The sequence below is a fragment of the Cryptomeria japonica genome, chromosome 11 (genome assembly GCF_030272615.1).
Source record: "Cryptomeria japonica chromosome 11, Sugi_1.0, whole genome shotgun sequence".
Lineage (NCBI taxonomy): Eukaryota > Viridiplantae > Streptophyta > Pinopsida > Cupressales > Cupressaceae > Cryptomeria > Cryptomeria japonica.
Window position 1 is genome coordinate 420,619,395 of NC_081415.1, and position 14,925 is coordinate 420,634,319.

Sequence of the window (14,925 nt, forward strand, 5' to 3'; positions counted from 1 at the left end):
TCTTGCCACAGGTGCAAAAGTCTCACCATAATCAATTCCTTCTTCTTGGGCATAACCTTTGCAAACTAGTCTTGCTTTATTTTGAATGACCTCACCTTTTTCATTCAACTTGTTTTTGAAAATCCACTTTGTACCAATTACATTTTTGTCCTTCGGTCTTGGGATTAGTGTCCATGTGTCATTCTTCTTGATTTGATCAATCTCTTCTCTCATAGCATTTATCCAATCTTCACTGCTAAATGCCTCTTTCACTATTCTCGGTTCAAATTCAGATATTAGACATGTGTTTTGTCTTAGTTTGTTCCTTGTCATCACTAGATCAGCCTTATCTCCTATAATCTGACTTGATGCATGATGTCTTCTTACATACTTGGCTAATACAGGCTCGGTAGGCTCTTTATGATCTTCTTCATCACTCGGTAACTAGATATTCTCTTCATTTCGTTCTGCAGTTTTCTCGGTAGGACTTATCGGTTGAACATAGACAAATTCATCATAGTCTTCTGGTTCCCTGAAATTTCCTTCATCATTTCTTTCTACAAATTCATCAATTTTCACATTTGCACTTTCTACTATTTTGTTAGATGATTTGATCAGACATTTAAATGCTTTACTTCTAGAAGAATAACCAAGAAATGTTCCTTCTTCACTTTTCTGATCAAACTTGCCATTTCTATCATCATTGTGTACATAACATCTACTTCCAAAGATATTAAAATAACTTACATTAGGTTTCTTGTCATACCAGATTTCATATGGTGTCTTCAAAGTTCCTTTCTTTAGTTTTACTCGGTTCAGGGTGTAAACTACTGTGCTTATTGCTTCTCTCCAAAATGTTTGTGGCACTTTCTTTTCAATCATCAGGGTTCTGGCACAATCCACAATAGATCTGTTTCTTCTCTCAGCTATTCCATTTTGTTGTGGAGTTCTCGGTGCAGAGACTTATCTTTTAATACCATGATCATTGCAGAATAAGTTGAACTCTTGCCTTGTACCATTTAAACATTTGAAAAGCTTCTGATTTTTCTTTTAAAAACATTACTAACATCATCCTTGAGTAATCATCCACAAATAATATGAAATATTTATCACCATAATAACTTTGAACTTTCATAGGACCACAAAGATCAGTGTGCACAAGATCTAAAATTCCCTTAGAAGTGTAGGACTTACTTGTAAAGCTTGATCTTGTCATTTTACCCATCTAGCATCCTCGACACATAGCATTATCAGGCTTTTCCAAACTCGGTAGACCTCTTACTCGGTGCTTCTTGCTTATTTTGATCAGATTATCAAAATTTACATGACAAAACCTTTTATGCCATAACCAGGTATCATCTATCTTTGCATATAGACACTTGTTCTGAGTTGAGTCAAGATGAAATGTATTACCTTTTGTTTGTGTCCCGATAGCAGCTAACTTTCCATGCTTGTCATGAACTTTGACAATTCCTTTATGAAATTCTATTCGGTATCCTGTATTGTTTAGCTATGCTACACTCAACAAATTGTATTTCAAACCTTCAACCCAATAAACATCATTGCATCTTGCATTGTCAAGAAGTGTTATAGATCCTTTACCTTTTACCGGACATGGTGCATCATTACCAAATCCTACATAACCTCCATCATAGTCTTCTAACATAACAAACTTGTGTTTATCACCTGTCATGTGATGTGAGCATCCACTATCTATGATCCAAGAATCATTAGTATTTATGTGAGATATTAGGGCTTTTTCTTCATACCTTTCTTCATTTGATCCATCTCTGATGGCCACATAAACTACTTCCTCTATATCAGTTTCAACTGATTTATCATCATTGGATTCCTTATCGGCTATTAAGCATGACAATCTATCTCTTCTTCTGAAGTCTCGGTGTCCTCTATAATGATTATATTTCTGTCTGTTATCTCGGTAATCTCTCTTTTTAGTAGAATCTTTGTCAAGACAGTTAGAAGCAATATGTCCTATCTTATCACAATTGAAACATTTCAAAGGTAGTTTTCCTTTATACTTACCTTTGCCTCTTGGTAACCTTCTGGCTAATAGTGCTTCAAACTCTTCTTGCTTTCTGATTTCTTCATATAGTTTGTGTACTTCCTCCATGTTTTTGCGAAATCTTTCACTTGCTCCATTGTGATCCCCTTTAGTGTACTTACTCATTCTATCATTGTAATCACCAGATTCACCAATATGAAAAGAACTAAATGTAGGTTCAACTTTATTTACCGATGAATCACTGTTATCAAAGTTACTTAACTCAAATGCATGTAGCTTACCAATAGTAGCATCTAAATAAATTGGCATATTGGGTACAAACCTTAATTCATTGATTGCAGATACTTGGATTGCATAAGCTGGTAGAAGGGCTCTTAATAACTTACTTGTTATATCCTTTTCTTCAATAGTTCCACCTGCTCCTTTGATTTGATTGACAATCTCCTTTAGTCTTGTACTATACTGGGTTATTTTCTCACCTTCATTTATTCTCATAGATTCAAGTTGTCCTCTTAGACTATCCACTTTTAATATTTGAACATGTTCATCTCCACCATACATAGATATGAGCTTGTCCCACATTGCCTTTGCATCATTGCAACCTTCTAGATCATTAAACTCTGAATCAGTCAATGCAGATGTTATTTCAATCATTGCTTGAATATGTTCTTGCTTTGCCTTTATCTCTTCCATTGTCAATGGATAGGTGCTTGGTGTAACAAAATCATTCTCCAGATAATATACAACATATTCTCCAGCTCCTGATAGGTGCAGCTTCATTCTTTTTTTCCATGTAGAGAAACTTGACTTGTTCAACTTCGGTGCATCCCTCTTATACATCTTTGGATCTTTGCCTCAAGTACCTTTAAACTTTTTCTTCAAGAGTCCAAAGCTTTGATACCAATTGATAGCTCTGATACGAATTGATAGTTCTGATACTTAATGTAACTACAGATCCAATAGCTAACAAGATGAGAGGGGGGGGTGAATCATACAAACTTAATCTTCCATAAAAACAACAGATTCAACCTCGGTAACATATACTTCAGTAATATGATCAAAACTGCTAAACATGCAAACTCAAAAGCATATAAACATCATAACACTCATAACATTAGATTTAATGTGGAAACCCAAATAGGGAAAAACCACTATGGGATTTCGGACCCACTAAGAAATATACTCTTCTAGAGTATGCTCGGTTAAAAGCAAATCCTGTTAAAAATTACAAACACATTGCTAGATGTGACCCGGTTAAGGGATTTCCCTCAGATTTGTTAGGATCTTCACCTTGTTAGAAGTGACCTTGTTAAAGGATTTCAAACACTCAATCAGAATGTCACCTTGCTAGAGGGTTTTTACAAATAAGACTATTAAGTCCACTTGGTTAAGATATTTTCTGTCACTTTACAAAATAACAGTAATAAAAATCTATCTACAACTTCACATCTAAAATGCTAAAGCAAATTCTTATTTGCTCGATACAATAGGACTTATCTTGTCCATCTGCTAGGCTCTATACTCTGTTATTTAAAAAGGTCTTCAAGCTTCTGTGCTCGGTAATCACTATGTAGCATCCCTGTGCATACACTTGCCCGCATGCATTATTTATCAACAGTTCCTTACTTATAAACAATTTGCTAATCACTTAATCTCCTTGATCACATTTCCCATGATCAATCATAGCCATCAGATCTTCAAACTTTGACGAGGTTCAATGTATCCTTTGATCTGAAAAATGTTTTACCCTGCCTTGGAACTTGCATACATTTCTCGGAACTTGTGCTAGGGTATTGTAGTTCAATCTGAGCTGTAGATCTTATTGCCGATTTTCCTTTGCCATAGATTCTTTAACAAACTTCATGCACGACATACCAATCATTCAATCATAGCCATCTCATCAGCTTCCTTCATTAAATAATGCTTTTATTCATTCAATGCATTCTATTACGACTCAGTTGCAACTTGGTAAATACTAAACTTCACTCGGTAGACATTTTGCCTTCATTAACCAATAACAATAACCTTAGGGTTTACCAACTAGGTTCCTTAGGGTTTACCGACTAGGTTCTTTGCTTGGTAACATGGTATAGTATTAACCTTACAATCAATAACATATGTAGGATATCAAAACAATCTAAGCATCATGATCTCATCATTGTCTAACTCGGTAATAGTTGCCCATTGAATAACTTATTTCTCCCCTTATTCATCACATTCTTTCTGTGTCTTTTACCGACATCTTTATACTCATCAAATCATACTTTTTAAGATATGACAACATCATACTGAATTAGAAAATCAATTTCTTGACATCAATGACAAAATAATAATATTAAGATAGTAAACATCCTTAACCAGTTATATCCATAATCATCAACAACCTTCTCAATATCCTTATTGAAATACCAACAATCTCTCCTTGTCTGTTATAATGCCAACAATGTTTACTTCCCACATTTGGGCCGAAATCCACCCTAAGTCGTTGATCTGTTCTCATCCAACAAATGATGGTATCTGTTGTTAGTTGTTGTGGGTCCCATGACTTTTGCCATTTTTTGGGCACGTCACCACACTCGAGTCACTTTTTCGAACTATTTTTTAACTCTTTTTAATCCTTTTCAATTTCCGCTCGAAATAGAGCTTTATAGACTTAATTATATTTAATTAAATTCAGGGCGAAGTTCTCACAAATGTGTATACTTCCCACATTCGAGCCAAAATACACCCTAAGTGGTTGATCTGTCTTCATCCAACGGACAATGGTATCTATTGTCAGTTGTCATGGGTCCCATGACTTTTGCCATTTTTCGGGCACATCACCACACTCGAGTCACTTTTCTGGACTGTTTTTTATTTCTTTTTAATCCTTCTCAACTTCCACCCAAAATGGAGATTTATAGACTTAATTATAGTTAATTAAATGTAAAATGTTCAATTTCGGGCAAAGTTCTCACAAATGTGTTTACTTCCCACATTCGGGCTAAAATCCACCCTAAGTCATTGATCTGTGCTCATCCAACGGAAGATGGTATCTGTTGTCAGTTATCATGGGTCCCATGACTTTTGCCATTTTTCGGATACGTCACTAGACTCGAGGCACTTTTCTGGATTGTTTTTGAAGTCTTTTTAATCCTTTTCAACTTCCGCCCGAAATAGAGCTTTAAGCCTTTATAGACTTAATTATAGTTAATTAAATGTAAAATGTTCAATTCCGGGCGATGTTCTCACAAATGTGTTTACTTCCCACATTCGAGCCAAAATCCACCCTAAGCCGTTGATCTAATTGAGTCTAATTCGATTGTCTAATTGAGTTTGAGAATCTTGAATTTTCTTCTAATGACCTTGGCCTTGAGTCTAATAATATGGTGATTCTTATTGATAAACTTGCACCTCCTAAGGACCTATGCAATATGCATTACCTTTGATCCTAGTGAGACTATTGAAGTACCTAATGGCCCACTATATATCACTGCAAAGATCAAAGACATACTCTCACGAGGGGTTCTCATTGATCCAACATGTATGGTGAATGTAATAACTTAAGAATTCTTTATACTTTACAATTGCATGAAGTAACATATGATAAATTTAATTTAGTGGTTAAGATCTTTGATGGTTTTTCTTGTGACTTGTCCTACTATAGGTTCTATTACTCTTCCCGTTAAGGTTGGTACTAAGTGCTTAGATGCCATTTTTGCTATCACTCTTACATCAGATCAATTTTGTGTGAAGTTTGTAATGCCCCGCTAGGAAACCCCTAAGGGTTTAAGTTAAAAACACTCGAATAGAGTGTAAATATTTTTTTTTATAGTATTATTTAAGAGTATTACTGATTAGTTACATCAATAAGATAATTTGGAGTTATCTGAAACTTAGATAGTACATCGGAAGGCTAATCGATCCTAAGGAGTTTCCCAACATGATTACATAACCTTACCCCTAACTCAACTTGCGTCAACTGATTCAATAAGCTGGATAACTTAATTACGAGATAATGCATAAGACTTGATCATACATATGTTCAATGATTTGACATCTTATAATTTTAGGAAGTGTTCATTTACTTTGGGTGGTTAGGAGGCCATTGTGAGGCTATTTACTCAATGCACATTAGCACCTAATTAATTTAAGAGACCTCCCTTAAGGTTCAATGCAATTAATATAACGAAGTTCATTCATTGGTTTTAAGATAATCACCCACAACTGATATCTTTCTTTATAATTAAAAGTATGGCTAATAAGATGAGATTCGTTCATTAAGGATTAAACTTCCATTAATAGAGTGAGGTTCCCTCATTAAGTTTAAGCATCACCAACTAAAAAGTTGTAGTTCTTTTAAGGAGAGTAAAATGTAATTAGTCATAGGGTTCATTCATTGGAGTTTTAATAATGCTAATAGATGGACTAAATTCATCAAGGTGGGAATGTATTAGGAACACATGAGTTATTCCTTTAAATTAAAATATAGTTAGCAAGATGATATTCAACACTATAGGATTAAAATACAAGTTCATAGTGACGTTCTTCCATTAGGATTAAAATATAATTATCTTATTGCATGTCACTCTTTTTTAGTAAATGAAGTTAATATGAAAGGATACATTTACCAAGATTAAGACATAAACAACTATACAAACACTTCCCTTTTTAGTTCAATTTTAACAATCATAAGAGATTCTTTTATTAAGGTTACAATTATGGATAAATAGTTGAGTTAACCCAATTTCCAAGTTAATTTTGGTAAGGATTATTGTTAAGATTAAAACGTGAAATAACTAAACAAATTCATCCAATGTAGTGGAACATAATTAACATGGCGTTACTCATTTAAGAAGATAAAAGTAAATACCTATATGACGTTCATCCTTTAGATTTCAACTTAGAAATTATAACATTAATTCTAACTTTGTTTCCCATACTCATTTGCTCAATTACATGCTTAATAACAAGTTAATCCAATGATGTAACCTAGCAAGATTCTTTCCACTATTACTACTTTTAATTCACATTATCAAAATACTTTTCCCATAATCTTAATTACAATCTTCCATGAACCTGATTTACTACATTTGTCAAGATGAATAATTTTTATGCACTTATATTTAAATTCGTTAATTTCCCATCATACACTACAAGATAACAACCATACATGATAACTTAAAGCATGAAACAAAGGAAGCTAAAACATCGCATAACACAGATATGATCTCGGAGTTCACCCCTAAAGGGCTACATCTCCGGGTCCGCTCAACTGCAAGACCCCTATGGCATTTAATATCGTTAGGAATACATAAATTACATGTCTTTTACATCTTTGCCACTTAGGCGAATACAACCAATATACAACTGACACCTCGGTAGGAATTTACATAATGATCCCTTTTGAAGCGGATCCAACTGAACACTTCAAGGCAATTACAAGTACTAATGACTAAAGATACTCTGACTAGGGACGTAATCGGCTATGATCAACACAAGTAACTAGATGACAGGGTCTGAAACAAATACATCAAGGTTTTCCGCCACTCTAAACAAGGCAAATATGGAACTTAAACTTACAACATTTTTCTTTAAAACGATACGATATCAAAATCTACATGCATCCTACTAGCATGTCGTTGAAGAAATAACAAAATATACAGAGATAAATTTAGATTCATATTCCATGAAAACTTCTCATTAACATGTATTACCATACGTTAACCAGAGTATAATTATTTCAAAGATCTCCAACTAAGACCATATTTAATCTCTTTTCCAAAGAATACTCCTCGATTAGAGTTGGTCCCCAAAATTTAATGTTAACTAATATAAATTAAAAAAAATCCATGATTAATGAATACCCCCTTTTTATTCACAATTCTAAATATACGCAACTATGCATTTAACGTGTGTGTATATATATATATATATATTTTTTTTTTTTGACATTTAAAATCTAATTTCAAATAAAATGGATCTTCCTACAAATTTATTACAACTTCTCTTATTTTTCCCATGACATTTTTCTTTCATTTTATATATGTCAATATTATATATATATTTTTTTACAACAAATAAAATATATATAAAAAAATAAAACAAACTTTATATATTTTTTTTTGTTTTTTTTAAACCCTAACTATGATGCAGGTCCCTGTATCCCACAGTGTGGATGCAAACCCTGCGGCCCACATTGTGGACGCAGTCTGCGGCCCACACTGTGGACGCAGTCTGCGGCCCACAACGTGGTGCGGGGAGGGTTGCGAGCTATGGCGTGGGGGAAAAATGGGGGAGGGGGCGGTAGCGCGAGCCGAGCTTCGGCTCCTCCACCCGCCAAACCCTAACCCCAAACACATATATTTTTTTTGTGTATTATTTTTTTTTTGTATACATTCTTGATCCGATTCACAATCTGGTTCCAACCATAAAAAAATTTGAATAAAGATTTGACAAGGAACGAAATCCCCCATTATTGTATTATTATTTTTTTTTAATTTTTATTTATTTTTTCTTATTCACAGCCCCATTCATTTACCAGATTTTACCAAAAACTTCATTATGGGAAATATATTTCCTCATCAAGTTTAAAACCACAAAATCTATTAAGAACAAAAATTTGATTCAAGAACAACCAAGCTTAAAAGAAACTGAACTAAACCTCAAAAACATTCATGAGAAATACCATTTTTTTTAATTCAACAAATAAATAAAGGGTAGATTTGAATCCTACCTCATAACACATTCCGGGCAAGGATTCTGATGAAGAGCTCCACCTGCAACTCCAAACAAATCCCCCATTTTTCCAACATTTCCCCCATCTCCTTTTTTTTCCAAAAACAAGCTCCCCAGAAAAGAACCCCCAAAAACATTTCAAAATTAGGTTAAATGAGAAACCCTATTTTTGCCCTAATTTTCAATTTCGAATTTAGGCATTTATTTATTTTTTTAAATAAAAGAAAATCCAAAATGGAAATCATTCTTTCCACTATTCAATACATCTTATTTGCTTTTCTAATTAAAATTAAAATGTTTCTATTTCTTGTTTAATTTTAATTCTAATTTCTCGATTCTAATTTAGGCCTACATTATATTTCGAAACTATTGACCAGGGTAAAGTGTTTTTTTTTTTTTTATTAATTTAAATTTCCAAAAAAGATCAATCTTTTATAATAAATCAACTTTACAAGTAAAAAGAATAATTTTGTTTAAATAATAAAATTTACCCTTTTCTCTTCCAAAATGCGAATGTGAATTAATTTATTTCTATTTCTCAAATGACTTTAAATTTTTCCTTTCTAAAACACATAACTCATTAAATTCATTATTATCAAATTTAACTATTAAATTGACTTGCTATAACATAGTAAAGTGACCTTTTTAAATAAATGACTAATCAAATGAAAGATTCCTATTTATTCTAATTTCTCAAATTTTTAATGTGTAAACGAACACATGATTTCAATTTAAATGCTTTAAGCTTGCTACAATTGTAATTAAAGTGATGTCTTTTTAAATTAACGATTAATCATATAAAAGAAACTACCTATTTAAATTTCTATATCACTAATGTGTACGTCTACTCATTAAATTGAATTTAATACTTAGGATAACAAACTCCACTTACCCTGTGCAAGGCATGCAAATCGAGGAAGTCCACCAAATCACACGACATGCAATCCAATGAAAAGAAAGTCCCACGAACCACACACGATGCTCACCTGGCCATGGCTAAGGCAAGACGAGAGTTTTATGACCCCTAAATCCAAATTTTGAGGATGAAGGAGGTATACTCAACCCTGCAATTCCCAAAGAAGATGAACCTCGCCCTAGGCGGTGTTGTACCTGCAATCTCCTGCACCCATAAATTCATGCAAGCATACATATACATATACATATTCAATGAAGGCGTTAGCTCGAGATTTATTACAAGAGTTAGGAAACAATTACATTTACACAAGAATCGATGCAAAAGCACAATAGCAGGTATGTACAATTATTTATATCATCTAAACTACACATTGCATCACGGTTAACCTACCATTCAAGAATGCCACATAGGAAGTCAACCAAGGTCAAACGGGTTTTACAAGTTCGACTAGGGTATGGGCATTACAAAGTTGAGACATCCTTGGTTCTCTTCCATGAAAGCGATCCCATCTACCATTCATAAATATCTCAAATTTCTTCATAATGACAAAATCATAGCATGTACCAACCCACATTGAAGCATGGAGATGCTAATCTTGATTACTTTTAGCCTAAATAATTTGAACCTCTTAAGACTCGAAGTGATGCTCTTTTTCAATCTTATCAAAAATGGAAGAATGATATAATCTCATCTTTGAGTAAGCCTAGAGATCCTAGACATATTCCTCCTCCTCATGATGGACCCAGTCTTCTTCCTACACCTTATATTCCTCCTTTATATGTTGCAATACCGCCTCCTACATCTTACAAAAGAAAGGGTCCAACATCTCATATTTTTCAGCCTAGTAGACTTTTTAATCCTTTTCAACTTCTACCGAAATAGAGATTATTAAATTTAATTAAGTATACAATTGCAAATATAGAATTTAACTATACTTAATTAAATGTTTATCATTTATGGAAGTCTTCTGTCAGAAGTTTGTAAAACATGTTTATCGTTCCTCCACATGCACTAGTTCAAAACTTCAACAACAAGTAAGTTGGACTTTTAATTCACTTTTTTTTCATGAGAGAAACATCTTTTTTTTTATATATTTATAAAAATATAATCAATGTACAAATAATTAATGGAATGAACTGGATTAAGAAACATTACATAAAAAATATCACAGTATTAAATTTATTTCCATTGTTTAACAAAATATTGAAATAACGTAGCTCATAGACAAAAAAACATTTACAAAATTATCATTAATAAAATGAAATAGAAAGCATTTTTATATCCATAAGAGGCAAACTGAAACGAACTGGAATTTGCAAAATTATCATTAATATTTATGTTTCAAAAATTTACAATTTTTACATGTCTGAGACTTGAGTCCCTCAAAAACTTTAAAGCTAAAATGAGTGAGCCTATGAGGTTACGAGGACATATCCAAAAAAATAAAACTACTAGGGGGTCGGGGCTAGGCCACAGGTAGTGGACACATTCATGGTTTACCCTAAGAATTTAACCCTCCCTCCATGTAGAATTCTTCAGACATTATAAGCTGAGAGAATTCTTCAAGCCAACTGTAGTTTGGAAAGTCGTCCAGGAGGAACCATTTCCGAAGAAAGTCCCTACCAATCCATGCCCATTTCCTATGACTCATCAACTGTTCCGCATTTCGGTTCAAAAGAAATGGTTTCCTTGCCACTGGCACTATTTGGTTAGGGAGGAGAAGCTTGGTTAATTCATTCACCCAAGGGATCCCCACCCCTACTTTTGCAAAGACGACAACACTAACGTTGTCTCCAAGAAATTATTCTTTAAACACCTTCCTTAACAACATCAACATATCCACCTTGTCTCCTTTGAGGTCCAGAAGAGGTGCCAAGAACTGAGACGTAACGTCCGTGTTAAACTGGTATCTATTTTCATTACGCAGAAAGTCTCTGCCCAACACCATCCTCACAGCCTCATTAGTGAACATACCAACCTCCTTGCATACTGAACATCCCAAAAAATCCCTCTGGTCCTCCGCAAATAAGCTTCTCAAGCAGATAGGAGTGTCCATCTTGAGAAATCAAATTACCAAATTAAACAGCCCGAGCCTATAGACCTAAACCAGAGGCAGAATTTAAATACTGCGAGCTCCGATGATTTATCTACCAAAGACTAATTAAAGATGAAAGAAGTAGAGATCGTATATAAATAGCTGAAGATCTTGATTGTAACAATACCTTCTCTAACCGTATTAATTGCTTTAATTTTTTTTAAATCTTTTGTATATCTTTGCAAATCTTTCCCATAAATACATGTGTGCGAAATTGGAAACAACTATAAACTAGTACCAAGTACCACATTGGAAGTCATGGGGACAGAGTGGATTGTAGTTAGTGACTAGACATATATTAAATGACTAACATTATCAACCATGCCACTTGATATGTGTCTATTGAATCCAATTCCATTCTGGGCACTTTCTAATGAACTATGTTCTCTTCAGAAATTTGGGCTGAAATAAAACTTCAGCCATTGATCTACAATCATTGAACGGTTTAAAATCATTGATGGATTTTAGGTATGTGTCACCCTTCACGTGTCAAAGAGGTTGCGCTTATCAATACGTCATGCAGAGTCCCGACTCAATGTGATGTACTGATGTGATGTGATGTGCCTTGTATATTAATGACAATGAATTTATGAAATCACCAATAAAATATATATTTTTCCATAAATAACAAAATATTAGCCAAACAAATTAAATAATTTTCAAGCGGTGGATAAAAATCGCCAATACGCTTAAATAATTTTTCCTTCAGACTAAATTTTTTTGCCCATACAATTATATATTTAATCCTTTAAACGAAAAATATTTGCCTCCTACAATATATATTTTCTCCACAGAACAAGGTATTATTCGCCAGAGTTTTATGTAATTTTTCGTACCCTAGGAAAAAATTGCCAATACAAAATAATTTTTTTCCTACTTTGAAATTTTTTTCACCATCAATATGAAAATTTTCCCCCAAAAATAATGTCTGATTCGCCAAGATTTTACACTTTTGCCTGGGGGGTGGTTTCTTAAAGTTATCCCTAAAGTAAATTGCTCCATTTGACTCACAGTTAGTTGATAATTGTGAAGTGTTGCACACAACTGCAGAAAGGAAGTAAAATCAGAAAATATAAGTTTTTCCCTAATGTCTTTTTGCAAATTAGAAATGAAAATTCTTTGAATACCATTATCAGGCACAAGAAAAGAGATTTGAGAACACAAATGCTTGTATCTACCAATAAAATCAGTCACTTTTTCTTTAACGCCTTGTTTACAATGCATTAAATTAGTCAAAGTGATTTTAGGACCTATGTTGTTTTGAAATTGTTGAAAATAAGTAATAGAATAAGAAGGCAAAAAACAGTACCATTGTAAAGCCTTATCTCTTAATGTTCTAGTACACAATTTGGCAAGCAATCTTTGATTGTGAGCGAAGTGAGTACACAAAGTTTGGAATGTTTTTACATGTGTTAAATGATCACCTTTTCCATTATAGAGTTCCAAATAAGGGACTTTAACATGTTTAGGAGGGACAAATCTAACAATATCAAGAGAAAGTGGGCTCGCAACATCAATTGTGGGCACACTAAACTTGGATTGACTCATTAAAGAAATTTTCTTTGAGCAAGGTTATTAATGGTTGCTTCGGTTGAAGAATTTATGTTAGACATGTTTGATTGAGAAGGTGGTGTGATGTTATTGAAAGAAGGCATTGATTGAGAATAAGGTGGTGGGACACTATGGTAATTAGGCATGGGTGACGATTGAGTAGGAAATGAGACACTAAAAGGAGGAGTAAAATGATTGAATGAATTTCCCCCTTGTGTCACATTTATTGGTTGAGAGACAATAAGAATACTCATTAAAGGCATAGATAAAGATGGAGGATTGAATGAAGAAGAGGGATTGCCCCCATGACTAATGGTTGTAGGTATGAAATTTTGAGTTGAAGTAGCCATGATGTTTGAAGTGAAAGTAGGAATATTAGTCATAGAAGTGGTCAAAGAAATAGAATGATTGATTTGTGTAGGAGGTTGTGAATAACCTAGGTTCTCAACACAACTCTTCATAGGAATGACATTAGAATCAACAATGTGAGCAATACCACGCAATATATCAATTCCATTTTTATCACTTTGAATCATGCGTTTTAGACCTTCACTTAATGGAAGAGCTTCATTATTAGGATATTCTTGGGACATCCATTGTTGGAAATTATCAAATTGATTATCCAATTTTGAAAGTTGATCTATGGAAACTCTAGTTAAAGCTTCTTCTTCATCATGGGAATCATCAATTGGGTAGGTAGAGATATTATTAGGATGAGAAGAATTAGCAATATCCTCATTGTACAAGTCACCCAAATTAAGCTCCATTTCTTCGAGAATTAAACCTTGGGAAGCCTTACTTCTAATGATTTATCTAATGGGGATAGTATAGGTAGGACTAATAGTTGTAAAACTCATGCATTAGAGGAAAAAATTGAAATTTGAATTTGAATTTTGAATTTTGGGAACAAAGTTTGCAAAATTGAATAATGCAAAATTCAAGAAAATAATGATTATACAATTTGAACTTTGTGGAAATAAGAGATGACACAATCTCCAAGAAAGATTTATAATTAATAAAAAGAGATTGAAATTTAAAATTAGGGCCAATGGGATACCACTTAATTTCAAATTTCAAATTGACAAAATTAAGATCTTAAAATTAGGGCAGATTATAATTAACCACTTAATTTTAAATGTTTCCTTGAAAGTTGTAATGTTGAAATTGGGAAGTGTTTTCTATTTTAGAGGGATCAAAATTTGACAAAATCAGCCAATTCTCTAGATTTAAGCAATTAAATACAGTCATAATAGTCTCCTGAAATTTCGGGAAAAAAAACCAGTGACTGTGTGCAAGTTATGCACGGTCCTCCCAACTTTTTCAAAAATTTTCAGGGATGAAAGCTACGATGATTTGAGAGCTAACCCCCCAAAATTGATTGATTTTACAATCTGTAGATAGATGAAATTAATGTTTGAATGTCAAAATAGGACCCTATTAGGGTTTTGGAAAGAGATAAGAAATTGAATTGCAAATTTGAAAAAGGTCAAACCTACTAGATAGGGCCACCTTAAATAATATTTAGAAAGCTGAAATTGGTTGAAATTGATTGAAATTTGCACAAAATCCAATTAAATTTGAAAATTAGGGTTTTAGGACCTAACCACTGAATTTTGAAATTTGAATTTTGGGAAAAGGAGGGAA